Genomic DNA, 13,208 nt, shown 5'->3' with positions numbered 1-13,208 from the left:
TCCTACTGCACCTGCTGCTGAGGCTAAGGAGATTCTCACTGTTATCGGAAGAAAAACTGCTCTTTTAGTTTGGCGACTGTATACCTGGATGTATTTGTCCTGGACCTCAGCCGGAGTGTATGTAGTGAGCTGCGGAACCAGAGTGACGGGCAGGCACAAAAGGGTAAGGTAGAACTGATGTTTAAATGCTTAGTGTATAGTTGCACCAAAAGAAAATTTTTTTCTGGCGCTGTTAGTGGTTTGGAGGGGATTTGGGTGACATTACATGTCTGTGTCGATGGATTGGAGTAGCAAAAGGGCACTTGAGTGTTTTCTGGTTGGATGTACAGAGGAATATTGGGGATGGTTATGGGTTTTGTGGTCTTTACGTTGGATGAAAATGACAGGGCAGGACCTGGTACTGCTACCAGAGGAGGGCGTTCTAGGGCTGCACACATGCAGCAGGTGGAGAGGTTGCCTAGTCCAGCAAAGTGGCGATGGCCAGTCCCTGCTGTAGCAGGGTAAGCTGGGAGAAGGGAGACTCAGAAGGTTTAGAAATTTGCTTAGTGAGTTGAAGGTCTTGGATCTGAATATTACAGTGGATGGTGGATTGGACCTGGAGTAGCGACCTCCATACATAGAGTTTGGCGTCTGGAAATTTCTCTCGGCGAGTGGCGTACCACGCTCCTGGAACCAGAGGTGTCCAGCGGCTATCCCAGGGGTCTGGGATTGTGAGAGTGTATTTAGATTGATGGTAGTAGAATCATCCCTGGGGACAAAGGGAAAGGTAAAGTATCTGGCAGGAAGACCAAGGACACCCTACATTTTTCTGTATTCACCTTTTTGCACATTGGGTAGTTGCCTTCTGGTCATACAGGTAGCAAATGATGGGATCAGCTTTTCCTTGATGCCGCTTAAAGTCAGTGAAATTTAAGTATATGGGTGTTCTGCACCCTGTGGGTGGGCAGTCAGCGGTGGCCAGCAAATAATCATAACGCTTAGTGCGGGCGTAATTGGTATAGTTTTCAGTCAAGTAAAATCGCCAGCAAAAGGGGAAATTATATTAGGTTTAGCTGGCTGGCTTGGTGAGGCGAGTGAGGCGGAGAGACATAGGACCAGTAGACTGAGCCAGACCACTGGGAGCCATGGTCAGAGTTCACTGCTGCCTTGACTCGGGACAAATGTGCCCAGGAATCTATTCCAAGACCCTTGACTGCCAAGGGAGTGGTGAGCACTACGGTGTAAGGGCCTTCCCACCGGGGTGCTAAGGGTCTGGGTGCTAGGGATTTAATTAACACAGCTTTTCCAGGATGCACTGGTTTTTGGTGATCAGCAGAGGTCGGAGATGGTTCAGGGATGGGGGAGTTTTCGTGTTGTCTAAGAAGGTTGCGGAGCAAGGACAAGTATGGAAGGTACGAAGCTAGCAGAGGGCAATCAGTTGCAGGAAGAGGCGAGAAAAGAAAAGGTTGTCCGTAGAGTATTTCGATCATGGCTGGGGAGGATCTGCGCACATAGGTGCTTCAGAGGGGTCGTTAATCTTATCTATATGTGAGGGAGGGTTGGAGTGACCATATATTCAGAAAACATTCTGGCTTTGGGACGAGCTGGTTCCAGGAATTTGGGGTAGAGCAGGGGAGGGGAGGTGGGTTAGGGGTCAGTCTTGAGAGCTAAGATGGAGGTGCAGGCCTCAAAATGGAGTCTGTTGCACCAAGACTGGGACACAGTGGTGTGCTGCGGCTCCGCCAAGCAAGATGGCTGGGAGCGCCCACATCTACCCTGTTGGTTTGTAATTGTAATTGTAATTTTGATACTTTGATGAATCATAATGTATATATCTGATATTCAGGATATATTTTCATTGTGACAAATTAAACATAATTAAAGCAGTGATTAATCACAAAAATATGTAATTGTATATTGCTAAATATTTTTTCTAATGACAAATAAATGAATTTTTGTCTTGAAGTATGGTATATCATGGGTGCCAAAAGTAAAATAAAATGCTACATTTTGCAAAAGTATGCACAAAAGGCCAACATCAATGTGATGCTTGCGATAGCTTTTTTCTCACCAGATCAGAAGCATGTATTTTCCCATGGTCTTAGACAACCCCTGTCAAAGTGTTGTTCAACACTGAAAGGGGTGGTGACTCACAGGTTGAGAACCACTGGGTTAGACCGTTTTTATTTGAAAATTCTATACATATGAGCAACACAACTTACAAGATGTAACTACATCATGTCATACATTAATCATTTTCCTTAATTACATATATATACAAATTCATTAAAACAGTCGTTCTATTTTTAAAGTCGGGCCAAAACAAAGAGAAAGCTGATCATACTTCCAAACAAAGGTACACTAACATCAAATGCCTAATTTATTACTTAACTCTTATCTATAAAAATGGATCAATTAACCTAACAGTGGTGACAGAGAGAAAGTTGCTGACTGACTGGAAAAGTCCTTCCTGTTTACAAATATATATGTATCATAAAATGAAAACGGTGATTATTAATTACACTTTTTAAGATAACACTTTAAAAATAATAAAAATTTTAAAAATAACACTTTTAATCAGGGATTTGAAACCGTCTTCACAGTTCAGTTATAACCAAGGAAGCAAAACTGAAACAGACTGGAAAGAATTACTGTCTATGCTCTTTTGGAAAGTTAATCTGCCTCTTAGAAAACAAGGGCAGCCCAATCAACGCCTAGCCACCACATCTCTTAGCCTGCAATCAGAAACAGCACTGCCATGCTCAAAGATGGCAGCTGCACCATTTTGAATGTGTATTAACCACCCATCCAATCTCCTAAATTAGGTTCCTAAAAGGACTCCCTAACCCTCTGCCAAATCCTATAATCCAGGGATAAAATCTACAAGATTTCCCATTCCGGTTTTCTTTCGACTTCATCCAAATTTTAAAATGTGGAGTCTCTTTTATTTTGCTTCTTCAGACATGATTGAATCGGATCAAAATCCTGATTTAAATTAATATAAACTTACAGCCATTGAGTCCATGCTGACTCACTTGGACCCTGTACAGGCAGAACTCCTGCCCCTGTGAGTTTCTGAGATTGTAACTGTATAGGGAAGTAGATAGCCTCTTTAAATCTTCCTCTGAATCAAAAACAAACCAAATTCAGTGCTACCGCTCACAATGACCCTACTGGGCAGGGTAGAACTGCCCCTGTGGGTCACACCGCCACAAGTCGATTCTGATTCACAGTGAGCTTCCTAACTTTGCTCCATATGATTCTCAATCACTGTATTCTCTTTAAGTACACTGCCAGGCCTTTTCCTGCAAGTCACTTCCCACTGGTTTGATCCACCAATCTTTCCATTCTTAGCCTAGTTAGTAGTAGCTAAGTGGGTACATGTTTGTGCTGCACAGGGCCTCTACTATAACCAAACAGAGCTCTCAAAGAAGCACTTCGTATATCGGGTCGCTATGAACCAGAGCCACCTTAATGGCTGTGGGTCCAAGGATACATAGGTGCACAAGCACAGTTACACACATACACACACAGTGGGTAATTTTTAGATGGAAAAGAGAAACAATGAAAGTGAACTAAATCTACCCCCTGCAAAAATCTGAAGTTTCCTATAGGATTGTGATGTTGATCAAATTACCACACTCTAGAACCAATCGACTGTCAAGACCAAAATTTGATGCCCAAAAAAATCAAAACTGATAAAGCTTGTTTGGTCCCTTGGCTGCCAAAATGCTAATAATCTAGTATACATGAGCATGACTGAGAAATTCACATTTGCTTTTGTAATCAAGGACAGCGTCTAAATGCTTATCTTCTTCATGGATAGAGTACTTTTATGAAGACAAAAGTGGCAGCTGTTAATGAAGACTGAGTAAGAACACCTAAGAGGTTAACTCTAGGTCTCCTGGTTATTTCCTCAGTTGTACAAATGTGAGACCTTTCAATACATGCTATATGTGGAACCAGAAGATGTTATTACACATGGCATTCATTTCATATTCAACATTAGTTAAATGATTCAGGCACTACTCTGGATGCTGGGGATACTCTAGAAGGCAAACAAAGTCGCTATATTCATATACCTTATATGAAAGTGGAAGAAAGAAATCAGAAATTGTGATAAGAGCGGTAAGAGCCCCTAATAAAATGATTAAACAAGAAAAAAGAAAGCAATCTTAAATAACTCCAAGAGAGCAAGACCCGAGGAAAGGAAGCTAATTAAGTATCCTTTTCAGTTTGAATTAATTAATGTTAAAAAAAGATATCCAGAAAGACAGAGAGATGGAGTGACATTGTTTAAACTCCAGTCCAGAGCTTGAGCCAAGATCAGACTTCAGACACCAGTGTCTTTTATAATGCCTATTAATGCTTCCGCTGTGGCGTTTCACCTTTTACAGGACAGTCTGAATAACACAAAGAGGAACACAGGATAGACTACAAGGTTCATATGCCCACCACCCCACTCCCAATCGGTTTGGTTGATATTCATAGCAAGATGGATCTAAAATCTTTATGGATAAGTCTCCAAGAAACACAGGTCAGCGGTGTAAAGCAACAATAAATGAAAACTCCCATTTTCCCCACTTCTAAATAACACCCCTGCCAGTAGAACATCCCCATGAACAGGGATGTAAGGCAGAGTTGTTGATTTTGTGTATCACTTGTGCTTTAGAGAAGTAAATTCGGTTCAGGTTTAGATTTGCTCACACCTGCCTTGGGAAACTCGGTTAAGATTCTATTCTCCTATGCTAGCTACATTACACTCAAACACTTCTGCTTTTCCACTGAAACCTTACAATGCAGCTTTTGGAAGAAAAAAAAAACCCCGATTCTGACTCTCTGGAGATGATTTTTTTAGGAATACTACTTCCAAACAGCCATTCAGTGCTTCAAAATAAGTACTCATCTAATTTAATTATGACGACTTCACCAGACAGTAACAGCCCAAGATGATGTTTACAAAGGCACTTGTCACTCCCTTTAGAAGTACCAATGTAGTTGGTGGGGGGGGGGGGTGCGGGGAGTGGGTGTTTCATACTTTCGGTGTGTTTATAGTCTGCAACCAGTGATAAAGTGACACTTGAGATTATTTAAAGAGCAAAGCACTTCAAGTTTGGGACCTCCCGTAAATTATCCTACGTTCACTGGGTTGCCTCAGCCCCCAGGTACCTGGGACAGGTATTCCGAGTCGCCATGTGCTTGTGCTAGGAAGCACTCTAGGAAGGGGCCCCGGGATGCTATTTTACCCGCCGACGACAGGCTCCAACATTAGGAGCTACTCCAGCGGAGCTTGCAGCCACACCACAGCAGCTCGGAAATAAACGTGACCCGCCCAGCAGCCAGGCTTCGGCCAGCGGAGCGAGGTGCAGCCTTCCCAGTCGCTACCATTCACAAGCACTTGCGCTCTGGCCAGGCAACCTTTTGGACACGCATTCTTACCCCCTTGGGCAAAGTAGGGCGTTAGGGGCGAGGCCCCAGGGCTCCTCGGCGGCGCTGGGATTTAAAAACACGTCCGTGAAGCCCACCACAGGTTTCCCGCTCCTAAAACACACTTCTGCGTGAAGAGACACCTGAGTGGCAGGCGGGTCCGGGGCGCCCGCGTAGACGCGATGGCGCGAACGCCGCTCTCCGCTCAGGCGCCCTCAGGAGGCGCCCGAACGCGCCACCCGCCCGCCAGGGACATCCGGCCGCGCCTCAGCAAGGCGTCCTGTGGGCCGCTCGGCGCGCGTCTTCGGAGCCGGCAGGAAGCTCGGCACGGGCGCCGGAGCCGCCGGCCCGGACCTCCGGGAACTCGCCGCCGGCCAGCGCGGGGCCCAGGCGCCGCCGCGACCACCGCCCTTGGCCGCCCTCAGCCGCGCCGCATCCGGGTCCCGCGCCGCCGCTCTCACCTGCCCGGCGCCCCGCGCAGTGCGCTCCGGATCCGGTGAGCCGTCAGTAGCCCCAGCCGCTGCCCGCCCCGCTCGTCACCTCACGCCCGCCGGGCTTGGCACTCCGCCTGCCCGCCGCCGCCGCGCCGCCGTCGTCCCCGCCGTCGTCTTCGTCCCCGCCACCGCACCGACTGTTGGAGCATGCGCGCCCGCACCTCCCGTCGAGCTGTATGACTGGCGGGTCCCTGAAGGGCCCCGGGACCCCCAGACCCCCGCCTTCCATGCACGCAATAGGAAGAGGAGGGATTGGGCGTATACTTGTGACAAGATGGGCGGATCCTACATTTAGGATGGCAGTTTAACTTTGACCGGTCTGGATCTCCATATGAACCATATCAGTAGGGTGTGAACTCCACCTACAGGAACCAAGCTATTGGTTGCAAGCTTGAGGGAGAATTAATCCATTGTCTCCAGCAGCAGGGAGCAGAGCACGCCCATCCCAGTCAAGGAGTATTTGTAATTCCTGCATTTAACATTTGAATGCTTACTTTCTTGGAATGTTCGAGCTTGGAGTCTTAAAAACATATTGCCCAGCCCCTCACTTTACACAAAGAACAATAAAAGTAAGGTAAAAATATTTGCATAAGGCCTTCAGTCATCATCTCCAGGCTCTTAAAGGGGTAGGTTTGGCTGCTGGTCTCACATATCAAAGAGCCAGCAAAGCATCAGACATCCTGTCCTGCCCACAGATAGTGGCATGTTCAGTCCCTTTCACTGCCCTTCTTCTCCCAACTGCCTGCAGAGACCTGCACAAAAAAGGTCGAGCAACACACACAGCAATGGTGTGGCCAACAGTGGGAAGAGAAGGAAGGGAAGAAAGTTGGGGGGTGGGGGGGGCAGAGGTGACAGAAGAAGAATAAGCATCAGGTGTCAGGGGAAGCCAGCCCCTAACACATCATTATGAGTCCGGTGGGCGCAATTGTATAGCGATAATAAATAAATATTATAGTAAAGTTACAGAGCATAAGAGAAATATTGAAATAAATGGAGTCAGACACAATTCATAGTAGCATACTCAGCTCAGCCCCGCTTGGTGGTCTACGTGGAAAGAGAGATATTTGATGCTAACCCAGGTTTTTATATTCTCTGGGGGCATGCAAGCCCCCTAATGACAGGTGAGGACCCATGTCACAGGAAGGGGATGTGCTATAGGTGATACAGTAATGAGAGGGGATGGTCTATGGAAATGCAATAGCAAGAGTAGAGATTGGGGGGTATACATGTGACAAGATGGGCTGATTCTAGTTTTAGGATGGCAGCCTAACCTTGGTCATCTTTGGATGGGTTTGACCTCTCTGGTGTCTCCTACAAGGAAACAGACAACTACTATCCTTATCAGAAGGGAGTGAATCCTACTTGTTGTGGGATAAGCAGTGGTGTCTGCTTGCACTAGATAGCTGATAACTCTTAGGGAGAATGACCCCTGATCTATTCCTGATGACCTCCAAGTGCATAGTCATTTGCAAGCAGCTGAGTTTGGAATATATTTGGGGTAGACAGCTTGGGAGAAATCCCTCTGTTTCCCACAATCAGGCACTTGGGGAGAGAAAGAAAATCTGCCATAAAAACAAACCAGCTTGGGGAGCTGATTAAGGCACTGTGATGTAATGAGGTAGATCAGGGAGGAGGTGTTGAAACCAAACCCAAACCACATCTACTGTCCTCACTAGTCTATTCTGACTCTCATAGGACAGAGTAGAGTTGCTCTGTGGGGTTTCCAAAAGGATATATCTTCAGGGGAACAGACAGTCTCATCTTCTTTGGAGCATCAGGTGGGTTTGAACTGCCAGTATTTGGGTTAGCAGGCCAATGCCTTCCTCACAGCACCACTGGGCTCCTTGAGGGTGTCAAAAGGGAGGTACAAAGACACAGATTCTTGGATTTTTCTTCAGGCAAGAGTGCACGATTAACGACAATTATTACTACTGGCAAACTCATACATAAAGAATGCTGTCTTTAGAAGCAACATCTGTACAGGTGGGATCAAATTTCCTAGCTTCTATTGGTTTGTCTACTGCTTCCCCATATCTGACATATAGTAGAAACCTGGTAAAAAATAATTTTTTTAATTGACCCAGAAAGGTAAAGAGGCTTGATCAAGGTCAGAGTCAGCTGGTATTCAAATTGCTAAGCCCTTTAATTTGGCTGAAATCCCTACTAGTCATTCCTCATGACCCCCTGAAATGACCTCACCATGCTCCTTGGATTCCCAAATATTTTTGTGCCAACCTTCCTCAGCTTAATAAGAACATAGAGGAACCATTCTCAGACTCAGGAGGCTGGTAGCACCTGGCAGAATTTCTGAGAAGAGTCAGGAAGCATTTTTGTAGAGGCTGTAGGCATGACACAGCCTGCCTGCTGATAGCTCTTCCTCCTTCCTCCCTAGGGAGCGTCAAATGAACTTAAAATTTGTGAGGATCCTGGACCAGGTTATTTTTAATCTTTCCTTCCCTACACCACTCCACATCTGGTTATCTTGACCAAACTTTTCCCAAGGTCTCAGCCTCAAATTCACTTTCCTGTGAAGCTTTCTACTCCTATAAAGAGTTACAGACTCTCCCAGCCCTCACCCCACTATCATGACTCCAGTTCTACCTTACAAATCCGGCTAGACCAAAGCATGTACACTGGTGTAGATAAGAGCTCTGGACACACAGAATTCAGGACAGATAAACCCCCTAGGAACAGTAATGGGAGTAGTGATACCATGAGGGTGGGGGAGAGGTGGGATGTGAAAGGGGGAACTGACTGCAATGATCACTGTATAACCACGCCGCTCCCCAGGGGGTGACTGGGGGGCATGAACAACAAGAACTTGGGTGAATGGAGACAGCGGATTCTGTACAATATGAAAAATAATAATTAATAATTTATCAAGTGTTCATGAGGTAGGGAGGGTTGGGAGGGAGGGAAATAAAAGGAGTTGATACCAAGGGCTCACATACAAAGAAAATGATGATTGCAACATATGTACAAATGTGCTTGACAAAATTGATGTATGGATTGTTATAAGACCTGTAAGAGCCCCCAAATAAAATGATTTACAAAAATAGAGAGTTTCAGACTTGGAAACTCAGAGGTAGTTCTACCCTGTCCTGTGTAAGGTTGCTATGGGTCAGAATCAACTCTATAGCAATGCGTATGGTTTTGGGAGTCAACCTTGAGATTCTTACCTCAGTCTTGCAGGCAATTGCTGGCTTTCCTGAGGTTTCTGCAGTAGTTTACAAGTAATCTGAGGGATGGAATGATCTCTTGGTTCTCTCTACACCATCAAGTGAAATTTAAAATGACAATCGGTTGTAAGCGAAGGCATTCTTTTAAGAACCAATTTCTCTGCTCAACTCATATTTTTAGCTATGCTGTTTAGGAGGGAGTAGTGTTATGGTGTAGTTTTATGTTAGGTAGCTAGAGCTGGGACCAGGGTGTCTACTGGGCAGGCTCCAAATTCAGGCACATGAGGCAGGGAGGCAGTGCACTTAGGTGGGTGCAAACCAGGCCAGGTGGGCTTAATTCAGCCAATGGGGTCAACCAATAATGTCAACCACGCCTCCCAGCCGAAGCCACTAAAGGCCGAACCTGGAGACCACCTCCCTGTTTTTCTGTGGTCTCTCTCTCACTCTCTCTCTCTCTCTCTCTCTCTCTCTCTCTCTCTCTCTCTCTCTCAATCCTTTCTTTCCCCCTTCCCCCTCTCTCCTCTCTTTCTCTTCTCTTCTCCTCTATCACCTTCTCTCCTTAATACAAACCCATTTGGATCAACAATCAGTCTTCGACATGAATTCTTTCTCCTGTGATGCCAAGAACTGAGGTATTTCCCACCCGAGAAACCTAACAGTTATGCTGTGATCCACATGGTTGGCAGTTCAAAACTACCAGCAGCTCTGAGAAAGACTGGTTTTTCTACTACCATAGACAGAGTTTCAGAAACTCAGAGGGTCACTGCAAGTCAACAGTGACTTGATGACAGTGAGTTTGGGTTTTATTTTTTGATTTTAGGGAGAGGGTTCACAGTTCACATACCAGCACACCTGCACAGAGATTGGTTCTGAAGAGGAGGAGGACTCCAGGCCCTAGGATTCAAGGGGTACTAGACTTAAGGTGTCCCTGAAAGCAAACTCAGATATGGTCAATTTTGACAGGAAAATTGGTAAAATACACAGAGAAAAAAGAAAGGTTGGTTAGATGCATTTTATCATAGCTGTATTGTGTAACAGCATGCACTCTTAAATGAATGAGGTCATTCTGTATGAATCCATTTGGAAGAATCTCCAAAATATAATATTTAATGAAATAGGCGATACAAAAGAGTAAAAAGTAAGCTTTACTTGGACATGCGTACATGATCATCAAAAAGAAACAGAAAGGCCATAGTTGCCTCCAAGGTGGAGATTCAAAGGCTAGGAAGCGAGTGGAGGGAATAATGGATTTGTTCTGGTGATCATCCTTTCCCCAGCTTCCTGGGTGACATAACAGCGAACTTCTTGACTACTACCTAAAAAGTTGGCAGCTGGAATACACCCAGAGATGCCTTGTGTTTTAGGGTAAGAGGATATCCCAAATCTCAAAGATAATTTATTAAATCTTAAACAGGACAAACACATGCCATCGAGATGAGGGGAGGGAAACTATTAGCAAGAGGTCTTATTGATATGTAAGGGTTATCTGAGATTCACAGACTTGAAAGGACATGGCGGCAGATCCCAACATCACAGTTCCAGGTGGGACTACAGAAGCAAGAATAGGACAAGGATTGGGACCTGTGTTAAACAGGACAGTTTACAAGAGTGGTCCAGGGCCAAACAACCAAGGCTTTGGGGGCATGACTCATGACCGTGCAGCCCAGAATGGCAGCCTCGATTCAAGGATACACTTAGGCAAGTCTCTAAGCCCCACCATGGGCTGCCTAAGGGGTAATCCACTTTCCAATGCCCTCTGCCTGGTGGCAAGAGTGTTCACATCCCTGGTCAATGGTCTGAAGGAATTCACTGGAAGCTTAATCCACGTGGGGACTGTGCAAATAGAATTTTGGCTTTCACTGTTATCCACATACTTCTAAAAATTGTGAATTCTCAGAATTTCAGTTGAAAGGTAGGCTTGATGATCTGCTTCTGAGGGGTCACTATGGTGCACACAGCAGGTCACTGTGCATGCGCACCGGAATCAGTTCAACAGCAGCCAACAGCATTCTCCCTTATGTTGCTTGATGTTTGTTTTATGCCCACATCTCCTCTCTCTCTCTCTCTCTCTCTCTCTCTCTCTCTCTCTCTCTCTCTCTCTCTCTCTCTCTCTCTCACACACACACACACACACACACACACACACACACACTGGTATTTCAAAAAGTCCCTGAAAAATTCCATTCTCTTTTGATTCCTTGTTCCACTAACTTTTGGGAGCCTGCTTGTGTGCATATATGACACCATTTGTTTGCTGAAAGTGAGGAGGAATTGAACCACTTGCTGAAGATCAAGGATTGCAGCCTTCAATATGGGTTACAATTCAATATAAGGAAGACCAAAATCCCCAAAACTGGACCAATAGGTGATAAACAGAGAAAAGGGCTTCAGTTGTCAAGGATTTTGTCTTGCTTAGATCCACTATCAATGTTCATAGAAACAGCAGTCAGGAGATCAAAAGATGTATTGTAATGGGTAAATCTGCTGCAGAAAACCTCTTTATAGTGTTGAAGAACAATGATGTTACTCTGAGGACTAAGGTGCACATGACCTAAGCCATGCTATTTTCCATTGCATCATATGCATGTGAAAGTTAGACACTGAATAAGGAAGGCTGTAGAAGAACAGATGCATCGAATTGTGGTCCACCAGAAGACTACTGACAGTACCATGGACTGCTGAAGGACTGACCAATCTGTATCAGAAGAAATAAGGCCAGAGTGCTGCTTAGAGGCAAGGATGGCAAGACGCCATCTTACATACTTTGGACATGTTGTCAGGAGAGACCAGTCCCTGGAGAAGGACATCCTATTTGGTACAGTGGAGAAGCCATGAAACAGAGGAGGTCCTCGAAGAAGTGGATGGACTCAGTGGCTTCATCGGTGGTTCAGGCACAGGAACAATTGTGAGGATGGTGCACGACCCTACAGTGTTTCATTCGGTTGTATGTGAGGTCACGACGAGTCCAAGTGTCCTCAATGGCACGCAACAACAACTAGCCAGAGCAGAGAGGAGCAATCTGCCCTCTGGGACTTCCCTGGGAAGGTCCTCAATGGAAATTGGGAAAGTCTAAGACCCTATGGTCATGAGTTATAGTGGTCGGAAGGCCCCAGAACAAATCCAGTAAGCCTTTCTAATCTGTGATCGTCTCCATGTCTCCATAATGGCCCCATTCTCACTTATGTAGTCCTGCCTGAGAGAGTGATGAATTGCTCTGCCTCCAATCACATTTTTGTGGCAGATTTCATCCATTTCTATAATTAGCGACATGGCCACACAGCCTTTGGACCCCATTATGGCCTCATGCTTATGGTCTCCTTCATCTAAATCATTTCTCCTACTTTTGTCTTTCTTCATTAATTGAATATCTGAGATACATATGGAAGGGGCATTATCTCTACAATAAGAGAAAGGGATGAGGTGGTGGTGGTATGGAGTGGGGTGGCACACCATCTCAGAGAATGAGAACAGCTGTTTCAATGGTTCCCACTGCAGTGTGGAAACTGCAGGTACACTAAAAGAGGACAGCAATGACAGCATTAAGGTCTTAGAGCTTAAGGACTCCCTCCCTCCTTAGGCCTCTCTTTCAACTATAAAATGTAGCTCTAAAATGCAGAGCTTCTCGGACACAGCTTGGAGGAAGCCTGTGGATCCAGGAAAGCCCCAATCTCAGCAGAACCAATTTGGCAATCCACAGGTCTGATTTTTGACCAGTCAGCTCACTTGGTCTAGCTCACTTGGTCTAGATCACTCAATTATGTTCACATAAACTACAACAAACAGGTTCACACTGTCACCACATTTTCTATATAAGAAAACTGGAACAGAAATAAGCTGCCAAATTACTTGGCTTCTTATAAAAGAAATAGCCAAGTGAATGTTTGGGAAAACAACAGCTCCCGCTATGTGGCACAGGGAGCCCTGGTGGCATAGTGGTTTTCACTTGGGCTGCTACCCACATAGTTCAAAACCACCACCCGCTCTGAGAGAGAAACGTTAGGGCTTTCTACCCCTGTAAAGAGTTGCAGTCTCAGAAACTCACAGGGGCTGCTCTACCCTGTCCAATAGGGTTGCTGAAAGTCAGGGTTGCTGTGAGTCACAAAAGATGCAATGGCAGTGAGTTTTCCGT

Source organism: Tenrec ecaudatus, chromosome 1, assembly GCF_050624435.1.
Source record: "Tenrec ecaudatus isolate mTenEca1 chromosome 1, mTenEca1.hap1, whole genome shotgun sequence".
In the NCBI taxonomy this organism is placed as follows: domain Eukaryota; kingdom Metazoa; phylum Chordata; class Mammalia; order Afrosoricida; family Tenrecidae; genus Tenrec; species Tenrec ecaudatus.
The sequence above is the reverse complement of the archived record's forward strand: the minus strand, read 5'-3'. Positions refer to the sequence as shown.